This window comes from Canis lupus, chromosome 28 (assembly GCF_048164855.1).
Source record: "Canis lupus baileyi chromosome 28, mCanLup2.hap1, whole genome shotgun sequence".
Taxonomy (NCBI): domain Eukaryota; kingdom Metazoa; phylum Chordata; class Mammalia; order Carnivora; family Canidae; genus Canis; species Canis lupus.
In genome coordinates this window covers 6870343-6891305 of record NC_132865.1, presented here as the reverse complement: position 1 = coordinate 6891305, position 20963 = coordinate 6870343, and the positions used below count along the sequence as shown (strand labels likewise).

At 35.9% G+C, this 20963-nt stretch overlaps 1 long non-coding RNA gene and 1 pseudogene across 10 annotated transcripts in view; one reads left to right on the top strand and one right to left on the bottom strand.

Annotated features, from left to right (window-relative positions):
* LOC140620148 (uncharacterized) overlaps window positions 1-20963 on the bottom strand; it is a 95852-nt gene that overhangs the window by 65842 nt on the left and 9047 nt on the right. For 9 of the 10 annotated variants that reach the window (XR_012019886.1, XR_012019893.1, XR_012019885.1 and 6 more), the window contains 2 exons: window positions 13069-13164; window positions 1399-1453 (listed from right to left, as the gene is read on the bottom strand). This is a non-coding gene — a long non-coding RNA (uncharacterized lncRNA). Of the gene's footprint in view, window positions 1-1398; window positions 1454-10541; window positions 10597-13068; window positions 13165-20963 lie in introns of those variants that run through there. The other variant, XR_012019894.1, reaches the window with a different exon arrangement.
* On the top strand, window positions 17080-17428 carry LOC140619937 (dynein light chain roadblock-type 1 pseudogene; annotated as a pseudogene).

The window sequence follows — 20963 nt, the reverse complement described above, 5'->3', positions numbered from 1 at the left end:
GCAGAATGGAAAAACAGAAAAATTTAAAAATGCTATTATTCTTAAAGAGCTAGCTATATCAACTAACATATGGGTGAGAAAAAATTGGATTAAAAATGGATTGGGTTTTTTTTTTTTTTTTTTTGGATTGGGTTTAGAAGCAACCAAGCAAAGCTGGAAACCAGAGAATTCAAACCATGAACCTCTGTAGAATTTCACCAAAAACCTCTTTTTTTTCCAACTCTCTATATATTCTACAAAATGTAATTTGAGGGATGCCTGGGTGGCTCAGCGGTTGAGTGCCTGCCTTCAGCCCAGGCCATGATCCTGGAGTCTTGGGATTGAGTCCCACATCGGGCTCCCTGCATGGAGCCTGCTTCTCCCTCTGCCTGTGTCTCTGCCTCTCTCTCTGTGTGTCTCTCATGAATAAATAAACAAAATCTTAAAAAATATAAAATTAAAATAAAATAAAATAAAATAAAATAAAATAAAATAAAATAAAATAAATAAAATTTGAATATCTGCAGAAGCGGCAAATTTCCTCTTTCTTTAATCTCCATTAGTGTTTTTTATATTTATTTACTTATTTATTTTATCTATTTATATATACCTAAACATACATATTTGACCCCAAGGCATTTGAGTCTTGTTTCCTAAGTGTAGTTGGCATTTATAAAGAACTTGAAGGTGATGGAGAGAGTGATGAAGATAGTATTTCAAGGAGTGTTGGGATCATGGAAGATTTGTGGGTAATAGGAAAGCCCTGAAGATATGCACTTGCATAACACAGGAAATAGAGGGCACTGGAAAAGAACAGAACAGAACACATGGAAATGGAAACAGAAACCAATAAGTGAACGAACCTCCGGAATAAGGAGCTGCCTCATTTTTTTTTTCATAAGAACCTTTTTTTAATTATTATTTAGAAATTCAGTTATATACATAGAACAATTAAAATTAAATTAAATTTTGTACAAATATTAAAATACTATCTTCACACCCACTGCAATGTACAGGATACCAAATATATATATATAAAATAAAATAAAGCAAGCCCAAACTGATTGAGTGACATCCTGCACAGAGTCAATGATGCATGTGTTGTTTGAAACCATTATATACGAGTACCATTCTGCAAAGGAGTCCATAGTGGTGTGATAAGAAGCCAGGGCAGGGTGTGGTGGGCTGCCTTGCAACCCTCATCCGTTTCTCCTCCTGCTTGGCAATCTGAGTGCTTGGCCTCCAACTTGCCCTCCAGTTAGCTCTGCTGCCAGACACTGACCCGGATCTCTATAATACTCTTTTGCTTTTACTCACTGCCTTGTCAGCCTTTTCAGGAACTTTCCTGGTCTTTTTCCTCTAGCTTGTCAGATGTTGGTACTCTAGGCTACTGCTAATTCCCCTTTCCCTCTCACTCACCTTATCCTGAGCTCTCCTTTGAGAAGATTTTCACCTCTTCATGAGTAAAATCATGCTGAGAAATACAAAAATACCTCGAAATAAATGATTATGAAAATGCTCCGTGTCAAAACTTGTGATTTTCTGCTTAATTGGAACTTGGAAAATTATAGTGCTTAGATTAGAATATGAAAAAGATAAAACTTATATTGTGAAGAATCCAACTTGAGAACTTTGAAAGTGGATGACATTATACTAATAAAGGCCAAAAAAAAAGGAAAGGAGATAGTAAATATTAATGAAATATTTTTACGAGGCACACTAAATTCTCAATTTTCTCATCATTCTGATGAATTAGAATTGTTAGCAATATATAACATTTATAACTTTAGAGATATATAACCTCTCGAGAGTTGAATCCACTTACATTTATTGTGATTGTAATACATATGAATTCTATCAACCATTCCATTTTGTACTATTTCTCCCACTGTCTTTTCTTATTGCCTTCATTCGGAATTTACATTTTTTTTCCACTTTCTTCTCATTTTCCTTTGTACTATTTTATAAGTTATTCACTCTATTTCTATTCTTTTAAAGGTTTTCCCCCACAAATTTAATATGCATCTTTCACTTAACAAAGTCTAAATTTAATCCTGTGCATTGTCTTGCTGAACAAAAGAGATTTTTGAATGCTTTCATTTCTATTACTTTCTCCCAGAATCTGCAACTTCCATCCAGTGGTTGTGCCATTTCCATAACCCTACAAATTAGAGATTCTTCTTGTATTTTTCATACAGCCAGCACACATTTAGATTTCACCAACTGGTGTATCATCCTTGAACCAGTCCCCTTGTGTACTGCCCCCCGCCTGGTCACATGGACGCCCTGAAGCCCAGAACTTCACCTCACACAAATCACCCACATCAAAATAGGGGCAGGGATAGAAAAATCACCTAGCTGCTGATAGCCGAGAAAAGGGAGAATGGATTCTGGGCAGGCAAATAGAGCAGATGTCCACTACAGATGGCCTGGCAGAAGCCCCTCTCGCTGACATTCCCTCCACTGGGCCTAGATTTAACCAGAGCTGCTCTGTGACTTCTTATATTAAGCACCCAGGGTGTTTTAATTTCAGGGAGTTTTACAAGATGGGAAAATGAGACCATTCTGAAATGACTAAGTAGAGGTAACTAGCCCAAGTGGGACCATTATAACCACAGTTCCAACAATGCCATGAATATCAAAACAAATGGCAAAGCAAAGAAATGTTCTGGAGGAGATTTAGCAGGTCAGCAATTCTTACTGGTGTGGGCTGACTTAATCAGCTCCTGCCACCAGAGAGGAAATAACAACAGGCTGTTGTTGAACAAAATCACAGAGAATTACAATTGTCTAAAAAGCCATCCCACCTGGTAGCCCCGAAGTGTCTCCTTTACTGAATGTCTCAAGTAACAGCCCAGCAGGCCATGGGAGAGCGCTGTTTACCTCCCCAGGCTGAGCCTTGTTTCCCAGCGGGTCCGCCTGTGGGGGCTTTGCTTGTGAGGTTTGCCTGAAGAAATAGGGTAATGTGATTTTGAATGTGCTGAAACACAGAGTCATTAGAGAGAAATAAAATTGTCTGAATTTTTTTAATGGGTATTTTCAGAAACTTTAAGATGTTTAGTCATTGCCCAGCACTGGCTTCTCACTGCACTGCAGAGGAGCTATTAGGGAAATGATTTAAGCACTTTTGGGTAATGAAGGTTTTTGTGTCTTTTAGTGTGCTTCTAATTGCATATTTAAAGACTGAGGTTACTTGGAGTGATGGTGCTACATACCCAATGACCAAGAAAAGAGCAATAGAGACAGCACGGTCTGTTGGATTAAAAACCCACAAGACTCTACCATCCACCCCCTGCCACCAATAGAAAGTTGCTCAGCTGTGCTGTGCAAGAACCCGTCCATCTGTAGGAAGGCATAAATTACTGGTAACATAATGACAATAGTAATGTCATACACGGGATGTAGACATATTATATAGATATATACATATTTATTATTTATAGCACCCTTATGTGACTACATCAAATATGAAAATTGAATAGGAAAAAAATATGTGCTGCTTGGTAACGTGGGCTAAGAATGAAAGTATGAAGCATGATTATTAAAGGAAATGAAACATTCTACTGCTACGAGAGAAAGGAATTGAGAAGATAAATTATGGCCATCTTATGAACAAGCCTAGAATTAAAATGTCCCAAAATTCAAAACACCGAACTCTAGAGGGAACTTGCTGTGCAGGTTGTCTGAGTCCATGAATTTGCCACTGTAGACACATTCACTGCATAAAGTGTGAGCCCTTTGAGAACGGGGAGCTGAAAATACAATGGTCGCTGCTTCTCTGGCTCAAGCAATGGCACTCTCTCCTGTGACTCCATCTACTACTCTGATTGGCCTATCTTAATGGTCTTCTCTTCCTTTGTCTGACCCTTTGATGCTCAGGATTTTCCTGGGATTCCATTTGCAGGTCACTTTTCATACTGCTCTAAACGCTTTCTTTGAGGCAGTGCCATTACCCAGGATTTCAAATCCAGCTCTGGGTTAACAGTGCCCCAGGTGAATCCTTCAGATCCATTTTGCCAGTTGCCCACTTGATCCACAACCTGGAAAGTCTCAAAGGTACTTCATTTTTCATCTGTATTCATTGCATCTCATTATTCTCTTCCCATTTTCCCCCTCCTAATTTATCCTTCCGATAATTACTAATTTATTAAATAACAGTTCACTCAAGCCAAATACCACTTCTCCACACAGACACTCTATTCACTCACGAGGTCTGTAAGTGGTATATTCTGCTCAGATCAAAACACATGCTCCCCCATCTCTATTATAAATGCCTTAGATAAGGATCTAATTGCTTCTTACTTACCTCTCCACCTATGATCTTTTCTTTCCATCCCACATCTATTTTCCTAAACTGCAAATCTATGCCACTTCCTTTTGTATCTAATATCTTTTCAATAACTATGGAAAAAGATTCAAATGCTTTGAAAAAGCATACTGTGCATCTCCATCTGGCCCCAGCCTATCTCTGTCCTCAACACATCACTTAAATCTTTGGACAAACTTTGCTCTACCCTGAGCAGAGCATGTCTGTCCACGCAGCTGTGATGTTACTCCTGGTGTACTCTGACACCTTCCCACCAACCTTCTCCTTGAAGAAAGCTTATCTACTGTTTAATATCTACATTAACTAACTTCTCTTTCCCCAATACTCCACAAATGATTTCTTGTTGCCCCCTGCTAGATTCCCTGTCGTAGTCACTGTTATTAGTTATCATGTAGCATTGAAGTGTCTGCTGACTTCTCCCATTTCCTCTTCTACTCTAAACTTCTCAACGGTAAGGATAGATCTTATTCATCTGCTATGCACAGACCCTCTCACTCGCTACTGGATAATGGGATATTAGATAAGAAACAAGGAACTTGGCCAAATACATGACTAAAATAAGTTGAAGTAAATCAGATGACTTACGTTTACGTCCAAAATCATTAACTACCTTATTGATCCTGAAAAATGACCTTTATGCTTCTCTCAGCACCAATTTCCTCATCTGTCAAAAAAGGGAGTTGGACTAAGTGTCTAACATGTTTATTCCCAGCACTTTTACCCTACACATCCATAATTCAGTGAGTCAAGATGAAGATTTATGCCTGCATTTTTTTAAGTTTTATAGAAATTTACCATATTCACTCATGAGAAGACAAGATTGGAAAGTCAGTGGTCTGCCAAATATCAAAATATTTTATAAAGTTTTAACAGTATAATCTTGTCATAGCATCAGACGAATAGATTTCTGGAAAAGAACAGAGAACTCAAAATTGATCTATGTGTACATGGTAATGAATAACAGAATAAGATTCACTATGCAGTGGTTAAAGAATAAGGTAGTTAAAATATGTTATTAGGAAAATTGATCATCCATGTGGAAAAAATAAACTTATGTGACTATAATACAACATATCCAAAAATATATTCCAGATGAATTAATGGCCTAAGATATGGGAGATAAAATTTTTTAACGATTAGAAAATAGCAGACCTTTCTGACTCTTATATGGTGCCTGCTATACCTTAGACACTCGAATGCCATACAAACATTAATTCTATCAATAACCCTATTAAGGAGGGAAATCCAATTATTATTTTATTATTATTCAATTTACAGAAAAGGTAATTATGCATCAGAGAGGTTAATAAACTTCCTGAAAGGTCACAGATAATAAGGGACTGAATCAGGATTCAAATTTCTTGTCCCAGCAACTGATCTCTTAAGCCCTGGCAGCAATGAGAGAAAGGCAGCTTTCTTTAAAAAGAACTGAAAAGCATAATAACAGGGAAAAAGGGATACAAATGTAACTAAAAACTTTTAACAGTAATTCAATTTCATGTCTTAAAACAAATCAGACTGGGAGAAAATACTTGCTTTATAGATGACCCACAAATAATTGTTCCAACCCTACATATAAATAAGGAAAAAAAAAATCACTCAACAAAAAAAGTACAAAGAGTATACGAACCCACAACTTTAAAAATTTAATTTGGATTCTAATAATAAAAAGATACTGAATCTCTCTGATAACTAAGCAAATAAAATTCTCAAAAATAAAGAGATAATGTCTTTTCCCATGGGACTGAATAAAAGTCACTTTGTTATGTCAGACGTTGACAGATACTCCCTCTAAGCATGGAAATTGATCAACCAATTAGGTAACACATAAAAAAAGTTCAAGTAACTACTATTAAAAAAAAAAAAAAAAAGTGACCTAACAGTTCCTACTGTATCTACTCCTAAAGAGATCACTAGCACATAAAATAAAGAAATATGTACACGGATATTCACTGCCACAGTTTGTAATAGTAAAATATTGTGAACTCTCTAAGCATCTATCAGACGAGGACTGGGTACATAAAAGGTGGCATATATATATATATATATATATATATATATATATATATATATAAATAAATGAGTACAAGAAATGAGCCAGTTAACATAGATAAATCCAAAAACAATTTTTTAGTAAAAACAAGAGCTGTTCAATAGTGCAAAAACAGAATCCAATTTATGTAAATGTATAAATAACATGAAATAATATTATAAATTCCCGATGCGTACATATATGTGCATTTTTAAAGGAATTATTTTATTATTTATTAATAAATATTTATTATTAATAATTATTTTAGTATTATTTATAAACTATTATTTAGTTTATTTTTAAAGGAACAAAATAGTAGTGCCTGAGTGCCACCTTTGGTTAGTTGACCAACTCTTAGCTTCTGCTCAGGTCATGATCTCAGGGTTGTGATCTCAAGGTCATGATATTGAGCCCCTTCTCAGTCTCCGCATAGAGTCTGCTTAAGATTCTCTCTGTCACTGCCCCTCCCCTCTGTTCTCTTGCTCTCTCTCTCTCTCAAATAAATAAACAAATCTTTTTAAAGAAGGAATAAAATAATATACTACAAAAGTTATGATATGGTTAATTCAAAAGAAAAGAGAAGCGGGTAGATGGAAACTGGTCAGCTTTATCTACAATGTTATAATTTTCTTTAAGCTATTGTGTTTGTACATTACATAATTTAAAAAAAAAACACTTAAATAATCTATTTTTAATTATGTCACAGATAGTACTATGGAAACCTATAGGAAATTCAAGGACTTCCAGAATCAAATCTTAATAACCAGGTTGATGTAAATTATTTGAAGTTTGAAAAAATTAAGTAGGAAGCAGAAGGGGATGAAAAACTTAAGCAAACATTTTCCCCCATCTATCATAAGGCAGTGTTATTAAATTATATTTTAAGCTACAGAAATGCTATTACAGATATAAAAGCAATCTGTGGTAACTGGAGGAGAAATACAGATCCACTAGCACTCTGATAAACTGCTGGGGTTTCTGCTTTTTTATTTCTTATTCTTTGGAATATGCATAAAGGAACTGATAAGATGGTTTAATTAAAAGAAGTAGAAAACCAGTGTTCTTGGAGATAATCTAATAATACTGCCACTACTTCCCTGCGTACTCAGCTCTAGGTCTTATTGTCTGACTATCTGAAAGAACAGAGCATGTTATAAAGCAAAACGCTTTCCTCCTCTGTGTTACTTTTATCCCTGAAATAGACTTAAGAGAAGAAAGGTACATTTCCTTCTCCGATTTTTAAAAACTCTATTTGTAAGATTCACATATCTCTTCTAATATAGACACCATGTGTAATTAACTCAACCACTGAACAAACTATTTACAATTTTAAAGCCAAAGCCTTATGCATAATTTTATTTCAAACAATTTGTGACTCACTCATTTGTGAAAAATAGAGGCATGACATTTATTTAACAGCTGTCGCTGCCCAAGTAACCCAGAAGCTAGTGTGCTGTGGGCCATTTTTCTCCCTTGGCCAACATCCATTTTCTTGGTTTGGATCTCTCTTTTCTCTGAGTAGATCCAGCATTTTCACCTACTCTTAACAGAATTCAGAGTTCGGTCACGTGGCCTAGAAATGTCATTCTAGTCCAAGCACCATATCTTCACCCTAAAATTCTGAGTGATCAGTGTTCATGCACAGCTCAGTTTCTCTTAAGAGAAACTTAAGGCACAGTAAACACTTTATAATTTAGAAATGTCACAGTGAGGGATGCCTGGCTGGATCAGTGGTTGAGTGTGTCTGCCTTTGGCTCAGGTCGTGATCCCGGGGTCCTGGGATCAAGTCCCACATTGGGGTCCCCACAGGAAGCCTGCTTCTCCCTTGGCCTATGTCTCTGCCTCTCTCTCTGTGTCTCTCATGAATAAATAAATCTTAAAAAAAAAAAAGAAATATCACAGTGACTTGATATGACCCATCGATGATTACATCCTACAAATTGATGTAGATTACCTGATTACATAATATATACACACACACACAATGCATTATAGTACAATATATTTGAACATAAATATATTCACTTATATATTGTCATTTATTTGATTATTGAGTAATCATACTTACTCTATACTCCACACTACATACAAACATATACGTATACAAACACTCTTACACATTTTTGTCGTCTCAAGTGAACCATGGGTGGAATAAAGCAAGTCCTGACACATAATGAACATAGTTGATATAATTAAGAGGAAAACAAGTTAATTAGATGCATAATTGAGGCTTAAAAAAATTAAGTGATTTTCCAAATGCATAGGCTCTACATCTACAATGACCGAATCATTCTTCCCTGAATTAAATTCATACAGCAAATGTCTGACCTTCATCTTATTCTTTATTCAGAATCCTTAACATGGGATTATATTAGAAAAATAGTGGTCCTCTCTAACATTCTTCTGGCTTTAAAAAAAAAAAACAGGGGTCAGGGGAGAAGTCTCACATCCATCCAGTATATAAAATAATAAGAAGCCAGGTGCCTGAATGGCTCAGTTGGTTAAGCACCCAACTGGGTTTCCCTTGAGTCAAAATCTCAGGGTCCTGAGGTAGAGCCCCAAGTCCAGCTCAATACACAAGTGTGGAGTCTCAAGATTCTTTCCATTCCTTCTCAATCGCCCTCTGCTCCTGCTTCCTCTGCTCACATTTCTGTGTGCTCGCACGCAGGCACTCTCCCTCTCTTTCTCTTTCATAAATAAATAAATAAATAAATAAATAAATAAATAAATAAATAAATAAAATCTTTTTAAAAAAAACTTAGAAGTGCTACAGATGCATGCCAGTTTGTGCATTATTTATGTGTGGCCATGTAATCTGTCTTAGGAAAGTTTGAATTCAAACGTATTACTGTCCTTAAAATTTTCACCTCATTAAATTTTTTCATCTTTATATGCTTCTCTTTCCCAGAAAGACAAAACAAAGACAAAATACAGGTAAGAATAATGGTAAAAGCCATTTTCTTTTGGTTTTCTTTTATATTGTCTTTTGGTTTTCTTTTATATTGTCTTTTAGACCCACATTTATTAAGCACGGTTTCAACTAAAATATTATCATTTGGTATTGGGGTTGAGATTTTGTTTCTATGTAATGATAAAGCTGCCTTTCCAGACTCCGGCGAAAATTTGTAGTATGACCTCACTGTGTGGCTGAGTTGGACACCGGGCCTTAAGCAGTAATTTGGACTGAATTTTGGAAACTCATCCTGTAAAAAAGACTGGAAAAAATTCAAGTTACTTATTAAGAAATAAACAACTAAATGTTAATTGTTAAAGCTTCATTCTCTTTTTCCTTTCTTTTTGAAAGTGAGATCAAGGTTGAGTTGCTAATAAAATCATAATGATTAGCCTGTCCTAATTTAATTTATGTATTTTCTTGTGGTCTTTGACTTGGAGAAGTGACTTAACACAAGGGTAGATTTTTTTTTTTTTTTATTGAGGTATAACATACCCTTAAAGACAGAGTGTGTGTGTGTCTGTGTGTGTGTGTATTCCAAATTATAATCCTTATTTTGATATGAATGCATATAAAAACTTGTTTTTGTTGATATTTTTAGAACTATCTTTGTAGTCTGCAGCAAAAGAAAAGAGAGAACTTTTTTTTTTTTTTTAATGTCTACTTTTTCTGATTTCCACTAAGGCTTTTACATACTTCCAGAGAATTTTATAGGTGATTTAATGCTGATGAGAATTTTATCTTATATTTAGTTCAATATATTATTATCCCCCAAATAAACCTTTACTTTTCCTTTAATTTGCAAACAGCAGTATAATATCTTATAAATTTGCAGTGATGCCTACTGGAAAATTCCAGTAAGAGTGACTTCCCTCCTAGTATATATAAAATCTGTTGTGACAGCCTCTAAACATGTGTGTTCCATAATCTGGTTATTTGATGACCTGAACTCTTCCTCTCCATAGAAAACATTTCCCAATGGCGCATTAAATTTCCTTGTATACTGAGCAAAACCAGGCCTCAGGATATCCAGAAGCATCTTTGCAAAGATCTGGAGTTTTCATCAGTGATTTTTGCTTATGAAATTCAACTCTGATGGAATGACCATGGACTAGTGTATTATTTACTAGAATGTCCTTTACTAGAATGTACCAGAATTTTCCAATCAACCCCTTTTCCATGCCGACTCCTTGTCAATGTATTTGGAAGTACAGGTTCCACCACCAATTTCTCAGGTGGCACCATATTACCTTAGGTAGTAAATCTAAGTTAGCAAGGATCTTCTAGATGAAGGAATAACATCAGAGCATACAATGTCCTTAATTTCTTTATCTGGAAAAGAAAATAATAGCAGTCACTATGAAGTTTTCATTAGGTCAACAGACAGAACTGAGCTTTCTGGATGGCAGTGACACGTAGTTCTGAACAACCTGATGGGCATCCGCCTACCAGCCCCAAAGCAGCTGCATCTCCCATTTGTTCTTCAACCAATTTTTTTTTTAATTTTTATTTATTTATGATAGTCACACAGAGAGAGAGAGAGAGAGAGAGAGGCAGAGACATAGGCAGAGGGAGAAGCAGGCTCCATGCACTGGGAGCCCGACGTGGGATTCGATCCCGGGTCTCCAGGATCGCGCCCTGGGCCAAAGGCAGGCGCCAAACCACTGCGCCACCCAGGGATCCCTCTTCAACCAAATTTACATGATTTTATCTGCTTAAGAAAAATCACAATTCAGAATGTTAAATACGTGAGCGCAACGATTATATTCCATTTCTCTTTTCTGCAAAATTCCTTTAGTTCATAATGAATGATTTGTTAGACATCACCTCATATTGGCTGGCATGGGAGGTCCTTCATGACTGTGACTTTATATTATCTCAATCAATATTCAATAACATGATTACCTTCCTCTCTCACAAACATTATACTTTAATAATCATGGAACCAAAAAAGGGCTTGATTCCTTCCCCTTCTGCCCCCAACACCAGGAGCAACAACAAAAATAAAACAAAAAACCTTTTCTTTTATACATTAGTGACTCGAATATATATAATCTTAGATTCTTTGTTTTTCCATCTCCTAATTCTATTCATCATTAGCCTTACAAATATGTTTTGAATCTTGCTGCTTTTCTCATTGCCATTAGGCACTAAGACGTAGAGGTTCAACACTCTCCCTCGGTTGGATCAATGCAGGACCCTCACGTGGTTTCCTTCCTTCCCTCAATGGTTCCAAGAATTGTTCATGTACACGAAGGGGCACCATTCCTCTAATATATATGGTATATTTGTTTATTAATTAGAACACTTAAGTTGGATGAGCTGTCGTATTCCAACAAAATCTGAATAATACAATAATGCAAATTCTCTGACAGGTAGAGAATACAGTGAATTATATTCACTGAAAATACAGTGAATACGTGTCTTAATAGATACCTTTTTCTAATCTACAAAAAAGCATTATATGAGTTATTGGCGTCTCTATTTCCTCCCACAATCTATTCTCCACACAGCAAGCCAGAATAATCTTTTTTTAAACAGGTGTAAGATTATGTTAATCCTCTTTTTAAAACCCTGCTATGATTCTCATTAACTTCTGAATAAATTTCTAATTCCCTACTGCTGCTCCTTAGACCTTAAAGAATTTGACCCTGGCCTATTTGCACAAGCTCATCTTAAACCTGTTCCCCAAATGTTCATTCCACCTCAGTCAGCCTGGTTTCCCATCATTTCCTAGAACTTGAAACACTTTTTCCTCTCAAGTTTTAGGCACTTGCTGCTTCTTCTGCCTAGAAAATTATTTACTCTTATCTTCACATAGCTGACTCTATTTCATTCCTTTCATCTGAGTTCAAATATCACCTCTTTGGAGAGGCTAAAAGCGTTAACTTATCTAAAGGAGTATGCTTCTCCCTTCTTGGTTACTCTGTCGTTATCACCCCACTTGTTTATTTCATAGAATTGGCTTTAAGCCACAAACATGCTTTTATTTAGTTGCCGTCTTTTAATCTTCAGCCTTTCTCCAATAAAATATTAACCAATATAATTAAGGATGTTCCACAATTATCCCCAACACAAGAAATGGTGTTTGGCATTTAGCAGGTACTCACTACATTTAACAGAATTTATTTAATTCCATTTGGTCTTTGGGTGACCTCTATGAATTGATTTATATCTCCCCAAGCTCCTGTGTTGAAGCTCTGATCCCCCAAATGTGAATCCTTAGGAGATGATTAATGTTAAGCAAGGTCATAATGACAGGACTCTAATCTGACAGGACTGATGGCATTATAAGAAAAGCGCTCTCTCTCTCTCTCTCTCTCTCTCTCTCTCTCCATCTCTTCTTCTCTCTCTTTCCCTCTCCCCACCGCCCCCCCCCCCACACACACACAGAGGATAGATTAATGGTTGTCCATAAGCCTGCAAAAATGGCTACCCCTAAGCCTGCAAAGGAGCCGTCAATAAAAGAGGAACCTTTTCACAACCTTGATCTTGGGCTTTCCAGCCTTGAGGACTGTTTGAAAATAAGTTGTTGTTTAAGCCACTTACTCTGTGGTAATTTATTATGGCAAGGCCTTAATACCTAACATGACAAAACAGCACTTTACCAAAGAGTAAATTCAGCACACATGACGGTGTAACCTGTATTTGGTATTTAAACAGCAGCAACAATTTCTCTCCAGAAATTTCTCCTCCCTTTGTTGTTTCCAAAGTATTTGACTCCAACAGATCTGAAGAGAGAAGCAGACCTCTATCGCTACTGGTGTATAATCTCACCTTCGGCTATAGAGGAACACTCTCTGGCATGTATTATCCCTCCAAAAATGTTTGTGGAATGGCAGTTGAATAGAACAAACCTGGATTTCTTTTCATCTGTTCAAAAAAAAAGAAAGTCAGACAGACTAAACAGGGACCAGTACTAAGCACAAGTTTGTATGCCAATCGTGTATTAAAACATATTGTTATTGCTTAATTATTTTTCCATTGTACCAGAAGTGTCTCACTAAGCCATAATAAGACATGAAAAAACAAAAGGTGGCTTTAGATCATATATTATTTTATTTTGACTTTAAAAACATCAAATTCTTGAGCAGATATTCAGTAAAATGACAGACAAGAAAGGATGTACTGCTGGATCAGGAATACCAAAATTTCCATAACTCTTTGTTCTTCATTCTCGATTTTTGAAATGCTTTACGTTTTGAGGATCCAATTCAAGTCTCTTCACTTTCTATATTTCCAAGCACAATTAATCATCCCTCTCACATTCCCTAGGTCCATTGTGTATGCTTTTATGTGGTACTGATTCAATTCTACCTTGTTGTTAAGGTTATTAGTTAACGCCTGATTTCTCCCACTGAGTTATAATCTACTTTGCAGTCAGGGCTTTGCTGTGTTCAGAATGGTACTTGTCAAGTTATTTAAAGTGAATGAAGAAATAAACAAAATGTATGAATAATTAATTAAATAAATAGAGAATAAGAGAGAAACCCTGATAACAAAAGGCAAGGCAATTCCTCCCAATTGTTGGAAGTTATATTTTTGAAAATATCTTATTAGCATACCTGAGATTGGCAAATTTGAGATCTCAGAAAATAAATAACTAAAAACCATATATATGCATATTTTTGCATATGTATACATATACTATATGTATATAAGCATAATATGTATATGTATATATATTATATAAAATTTAAGTTACAGTGATTTCCTCACCAGTGACCCTCCAGTCTTTTTTTTTTTTTTAAAGATTTTATTTATTTAATCATGAGAGACACAGAGAGAGAAAGAGAGGCAGAGACACAGGCAGAAGGAGAAGCAGGCTCCATGCAGGGAGCCCGATGTGGGACTCGATCCCAGGTCTCCAGGAGCATACCCCAGGCTGAAGGCAGCACTAAACCACTGAGCTACTTGGGCTGCTCTCCAGTCTCCTTTTTAAGATTACTCTTAACTACACTGGGCCTACTCAGGGAATTCAGAGTATATTCCCATCTCAAGATCCTTAATCACATCACTAAAGTTCCCTTTACCACTTTAGAAAACATATTCCCATTCTGAAGATTGGGATGTGGCCATCTTCCAAGAGCCACTATTCTATCTACCATGTAGGCTATTATCTAACAGTAGCAGAGCTTACAACCATGATTCTTTGGAATTGACTATCAAAAAATAATGAGGAAATCAATTTCCCATGTTTTAGAAAGAGTGATGGCAAAAGTGTTTTTCATGTTCTCTATAAGAGACTGAAGCAAAAGAGTACATAAAAGATCAAAATTGAAGTAAGCATGCAAATATTAAATGCTTTAAGTTAAAATAAGCATTAATTTGAGATACTTAAAAAAAGACAAATCTTGGGACCTTTAAAATCGAATAATATAGACACAACTGCAATAATATAGACAACTGTTAACATGTATTCAGTATTGTCTGTGTAAAGAATATGTGTGTGTATATATATGTATATATTTATACACAGAATATATATATATATATATATATATATATATATATATATATATATATATAAGAGAGAGAGAGAGGGAAAAATTTATTATAGAAATCTGCTACCTGCAATCTGGACAAAAGTCATTGGTATAATTCAGTCCAAGTCTAAAGGCCTGAGTAAGAAGATTCCAAAGCCCCAGAATTAGAAACCTGATGGCATAAACCACAGTCTGAGTCTAAAGTTCCCAGAACCAGGAGCACTGATGTCTGAGGAAAAAGGAAAATAGATGTCTCAGCTTAAGCAGAGAGTGCAAATTTGCCTTTCTTCTACCTTTTTGTTCTATTCAAGTCTTCAGCAGATTGAATGATTCCCCATTCACAGGAATTGTGATCAGAACAATTAAAATTGAGACTGTCAAAGTGAGTAAAAAGAAATCAAGATCCAAGAATACTGTACTGCCAAGAAAACCGATTTAAATTAATGACATATAGGTAAAGCATGGCAACAAATTTAGTGATTAAACAAACACAAATCAAAAGAAATCTAGAATAGGTATACTAATGTCAGAAGTGGTAGATTTCAGATCAAAGAAAATTACTGAGAAAGAGAGCCAATATATGATTACAAAAGGTCCATTCATCAAGATGAAACAAAAATTACACATGTATATGCACCCAGCAACAAAGCTTCCAAATTCAGGAAACAAAAATCTAATGAAACTGAAAAGAGAAATAGATGGACCCAAAGACTTCAATACTTCTCTCTCAATCACAGATAGAACAAATGGAAGGAAAATAAGCAAAGATACATAAAATCCTATTAATCCTATTAATCACTATCCAAGAATAGATATTCTTCTTGAGAACACACAGAACATTCACAAACAGAAAACATATTCTTAGGCACTAAACAAACCTTTAGATACTTAAAAGGACAGAAATTATACAAAGTAGTCTCAGGTCACACAGGATTAAATTGAAAATCAGCAATAGAAAGATAACCAGAAAATGCTCAAATATTTATCAATTACACTACATACATGGAAATAATTCATGGATCAAAGAGAAAGATTCAAAGGAATTAAAAATATTCTTAAATGAGTGGAAATAAAAAATAATATGTCAAAATTTGTGAATTTAAAGCAGTGCTTGGGGAAATTTGCAGCATTAAATAAAATACTTTGGAAAAAAATCCCTGTGGTAGTTTTTTTTTTTTTTTTTTAAGATTTTATTTATTTATTCATGACAGTCACACAGAGAGAGAGAGAGGAAGAGACATAGGCAGAGGGAGAAGCAGGCTCCATGCAGGGAGCCCGACGTGGGACTCGATCCCGGGTCTCCAGGATCGCGCCCTGGGCCAAAGGCAGGCGCCAAACCGCTGCGCCACCCAGGGATCCCCTGTGGTAGTTTAAAATATGTTGTCAAATTCTTTGATTCTCCTCTTTCAAGAAGTATTGCTCCTTCTTTGAGGACAGATTGAATGCTCTTGATGATTTTATGATGCATTACAAGGCCATAGTAAAGAAGACAGAATGGTATCTGTGTCGTGATAGACAATCAGATCAAAGGTACAAAACACAGAGTCTGGAATTAGACCCACAGATGTATACAAATAACAATTGTGGCAAAGACATAAAGGCAATTAGGTAGGAAAGGGTATCCTTTTTAACAAGTAGTGTTGGCACAACTGCACTTTCATCCATCACAAAAGAGAACAATAAAACTTGACCCATAGCTCACCCCTTAAACAAAACTGGCTAAAAATAAATCATACCTAAATGTAAAATGTAGTACTATAAAACTTCTTGAAGAGAGCACTAGAGAAAATCTTTGTGACCTTAAATTAGGCAAAACAATTGTTAGATATGGCAAAAAAATGCACAATGTAGAAAAGAAAAACTGATAATTAAATTTTACTGAAATTAGAAACTTTTGTTCTCTGAAAAGAATGCAAAGAGAAGCCACATGTCTGACAAAAGACTAGTGTCCAGAATATTTAAAGTACTTTCAAACCCAACACTATGATGACAAACAATACTGTTTTAAAAATAGGCAAAAGATTTGAATAGACACTTCCCTAAAAAAAGATATAGGAATAGCAAATAAGTCTTTGAAAAGATGTTCAACATCACTATTCAGAAAATACAAAGTAAAATCACAGTGAGATATCATTAAGGGCTCATTAAAATGGCTGAAACGTAAAGAAAATAAAATGAAACTAACAAGCACTAGTGAAGATATGTAGCAACTGGAACTCTCATACACTGCTGATGGGGATGCAAATAGAACAGCAATTCTAGACTGAATGCTGGCGTCCTGGAGCCACTGGATCGGTTGGAAATGGCAGAGGTGAAGAAGACACTGAAAGGACTTCAGAGCCAGAAGGGAGCACCGGGCATCATCGTGGTGAACACAGAAGACATTCCCATCAAGAGCCATGGACAATCCCATCACTACACAGTTTGTCAACCTCATGCACAACTTCACCTTGAAGGCCGGAGCACCATGCATGAAATTGACCCCTGGAATGACCTCACCTTCCTTCAAATTCGCTCCAAGAAAAATGAAATTCTGGTTGCACCAGATAAAGACTGTTTCCTGATTGTGATTCAGAATCCAACTGAATAAGCCACTCTCTTGGCTTCCTGCATCATTCCTTAATGTAATAGCCCCTAGGAGTGATAATATTAATCATTCAACCAACTGGCAGGTGGAAATTGCCTTAGAACCTACTTAGACTGATCCAGTGCCCAAAGTCATCAAAGTCATCCCTCTGCTGGCCAGTCACTCTTGAATTCTTGGGAGGACCTTCTTTCCTCACCTCCAGATTTTGGAGCAAGAGCTTGAGCAGCCCACACACCCTGCTTCCTTCCATCTGACCTTCAGTTCATTTTGTCACCCTTGGAAAAGTCTGTTTTTCTTTAATTAAAAATAACTAAAGTGCTATAAAAAAAAAAAAAGAACAGCAATTCTACTCTTAGGTATTCACCCAAGGTAAATTAATTTTAGTTCATACAAAAACCTATATATGACTATTTAAAGTAGCTTCATTCATAATTTCCCAAAACTTGAAATAAGTTATATATTCTCCAGCAAATACATGAATGAACAAACTGTAGCACATCCATAAGATGGAACACTCAGTAATAGCAAGGAAAAGTGAAGCACACACAATATGGCTGAAAATGCTAAGTAAAAGAAGCCAGACCCAGAGGTTACTTAAGATATGATTCCATTTTAGAAGAACTTCTTGTTTTGTTTTGTTTTTAACAATTGTGGGAGAGGGTTTTTTTTTAAGATTTTATTTATTTATTTCAGAGAGAGAGAGGCAGAAAGCATAGAGTGGGGAGAGAGGGGCCAGAAGAAGAAGCAGATTCCCCGCTGAGCAAGGAGCCCAACTCAGGGCTCAATCCCAGGACCCGGGGATCATGTTCTGAGCTGAAGGCAGGTGTTACCCTACTGAGCCACCCAGGTGTCTCAATTTCAGAAGACTTTCTAGAAAGGCAAGACTATCAGTACAGAGAAAAGATCAGTAATTGCTAGGGGTTGTGGTAGGAAGAGAGAGGTTGTCTACGCAGGAATACCCTAGGGGAACTTTGGGTTGGTGGCACTGTGGTAGTGGGTGTTTGACACTATTTTTCAAAATCCATAGAAAAATATGAGTATAAAATCAGCTTTGTTAGCAAGATTTTGTTTTCACAGAACAGTTACCATGGAAGATCAAACAATTCTTTAAGCAGATGCATACACACACACACACACACACACACACAATTGTTCCTCATTATTCATGGATTCCATATTTGCGAATTTGCCTGCTAGCTAAAATTCATGTGTCACCTCAACATCAGTGCTTGGGCTCCTTCATAGTCATTTGTGGGCACATGCATATGTAGGGTTGTGAAAAATTTGAGTCACCTGACATGTATGTTCCCAGCTGAGATGAAACAAGGCAACACTTTGCCTTCTGATTTCAACTCTCATACTATAAAAGAGTGTCCTTTGGGGGGATGTATCTGGTGCCAAGTTTTTTCACATTTTTGTGCTTTTCATTGGTGATTTCAGCATTTACAATGGAACCCCCCAAAATAGCGCTTCCGTGCTAGCTCTGTTTCTAAGCTGTGACTGATGTGCCTTAGGAAGAAAATGTGTACATGAGATAAGCTTCATCGAGGCATGAGTTATAGTGTTGTTGGCCATGAGTTCAATAAAACAAGATTATATACTGATCATTTAATAAAAATGTGATCAGAGGCTCTGAGTACTTCCCCTAGAAGAAATGGTTCAATATTCACTACCTCGGTGTTCAACAGTGACAAAAACAGAACTACTGTGGCTAGTAAGAGCCAAGTGTGCTATATAGATTTATGTATACATTTATAACATATACATAATTATATACTTGAAAGGATGTTCTATTTAATTCTAAAATTTAAAAAAAGTTTATAAGCAACCATTTTTTAAATTCCTGGGCTTGATTTCATACTTGTATAATCTTGCACAACTTGTACAATGCTGTAATCATTTTTGCAATCATATCCCTTCTGGAGCTTATTCTCAGCTCAAAGACTTTATATAATAAAGTTTGGCATCAGAAGTCCCTTTTCTGTGGTCTTCCTCGATCTTCAAGTTGTTCAGTGATTCTCAGCAGAAAGGGTACAGCTTAATTCCCTGTTAAGGTGATTGCAGTGGACATTTTGTTCAATTTACATTTTATCAGAACCCTGAATCTAATCTTTCCTTCTCTCAGCCAACAGAGAAATTGAATGATATGAGGAAAAAGTTGCCTCTTTCCTTCTATCCAGCCTCTGCTTTTAGCTTTCAATTTCAATCAACAACCAAAACCATATAATGTTTCTACCTAGATGTAAAGATCATGGCTATCATCATTTATTCTATAATTATAAAATAATTATTTATCACTCTTTTTTAAAAAAATAGAGAACTTGTCCTCATAAAGGAAAGCTCTAGAATTTAATAGTGTTCTACAGAGGTTACTTGAAATACACTCCCCCCTTCTCTTAAAAGCTGATGTTGCAGTTAGCACCAGTAAACACTCTTTAAAGAGACAAACATATCTCTGGTGGAAATTACAACATCTAAAGCTACTGAGGTTTTTTTTAAAGGATATTTAAAGTGCTCTCATAAAATCAATTATAATTAAATTAAGATAACGTTTGAGGAGGTAGCAAAGAAGAGACATCAAAACCAAAGCCCACCCACTGAGATGAAACATTCAGATTTTTCATTAGTTGATTTTTCTTTCTTTCCTTCCTTCTTTTTTCTTGTCGTTCCTCTGTTTTCTTTCTTGCCTTTCTCCCCTTCTTTCTTATTTTACTTATTGGATGTCTATTGAGCACTTTGCAAGTTTATGTTCCATCCAGTCCAGTCTTTCTGATTTCGTCATTTATAAGAATATTTGTTAGGACTAGCACTCAGCCAAAATCGAAGTTTATCTTCTCTGTCTCTCCCTTTATGATCTCTATGACAGATATCTCCTGCACTAGACTCAAAGAATCTCTTCTTCCAGCAGCCAAATAGGGCACTTAAAGCTTGCCCAAGTTTGAGGGAGAAAAATTAAGCTATACAATGCTTTTATCTTTCCTCTGTGGTGGTGATAGCACCTTTATACACCTTAAATAATAGAATATTTATTATATTTTTAAATTCACCTGTAATTTCTCTAAAGGCCTAGTGATTGGGAACATTGAGCCTTTTGGAAATATTAAAAGAACTGAGAAAGAAATCTCAGGGAAAAGATAAGGAATTGCTTTGGAAAGATCACTGGAGTGTTGTATAGTTCTATCTTATAAATCAGATAAGATTTATGAAATTCCATGGAGATAGAATTGTTTCTGGCTAAGAGCTTTATATAAGGGATTTACACATTTTCTACTTTTTTTATTGCGAGTAATGGAATACATATCCCGTGAAGAATGAACATATGGGACTGAAACACTTTTACGTGCATGTCTGGGCGGCACTGGAACTCTTTCAGAATATGAATATGAACCAGTGAAAAATGTCAAATATTTAATCTATTGTAAAAATGGATCCTTAGGCTACTTAGCATGCATTGGAGAAAATAGCAAGATTTGGCTTGGATTTAGACTGTGGAAGGAAATGGCCCTTTGTCCAATTTCACATTTCCTGTTAGGAAACACTAGGGCATGCAATTTCAGAGGCCGCACTATTACATATAGATATTGAAAGCATGTACATGA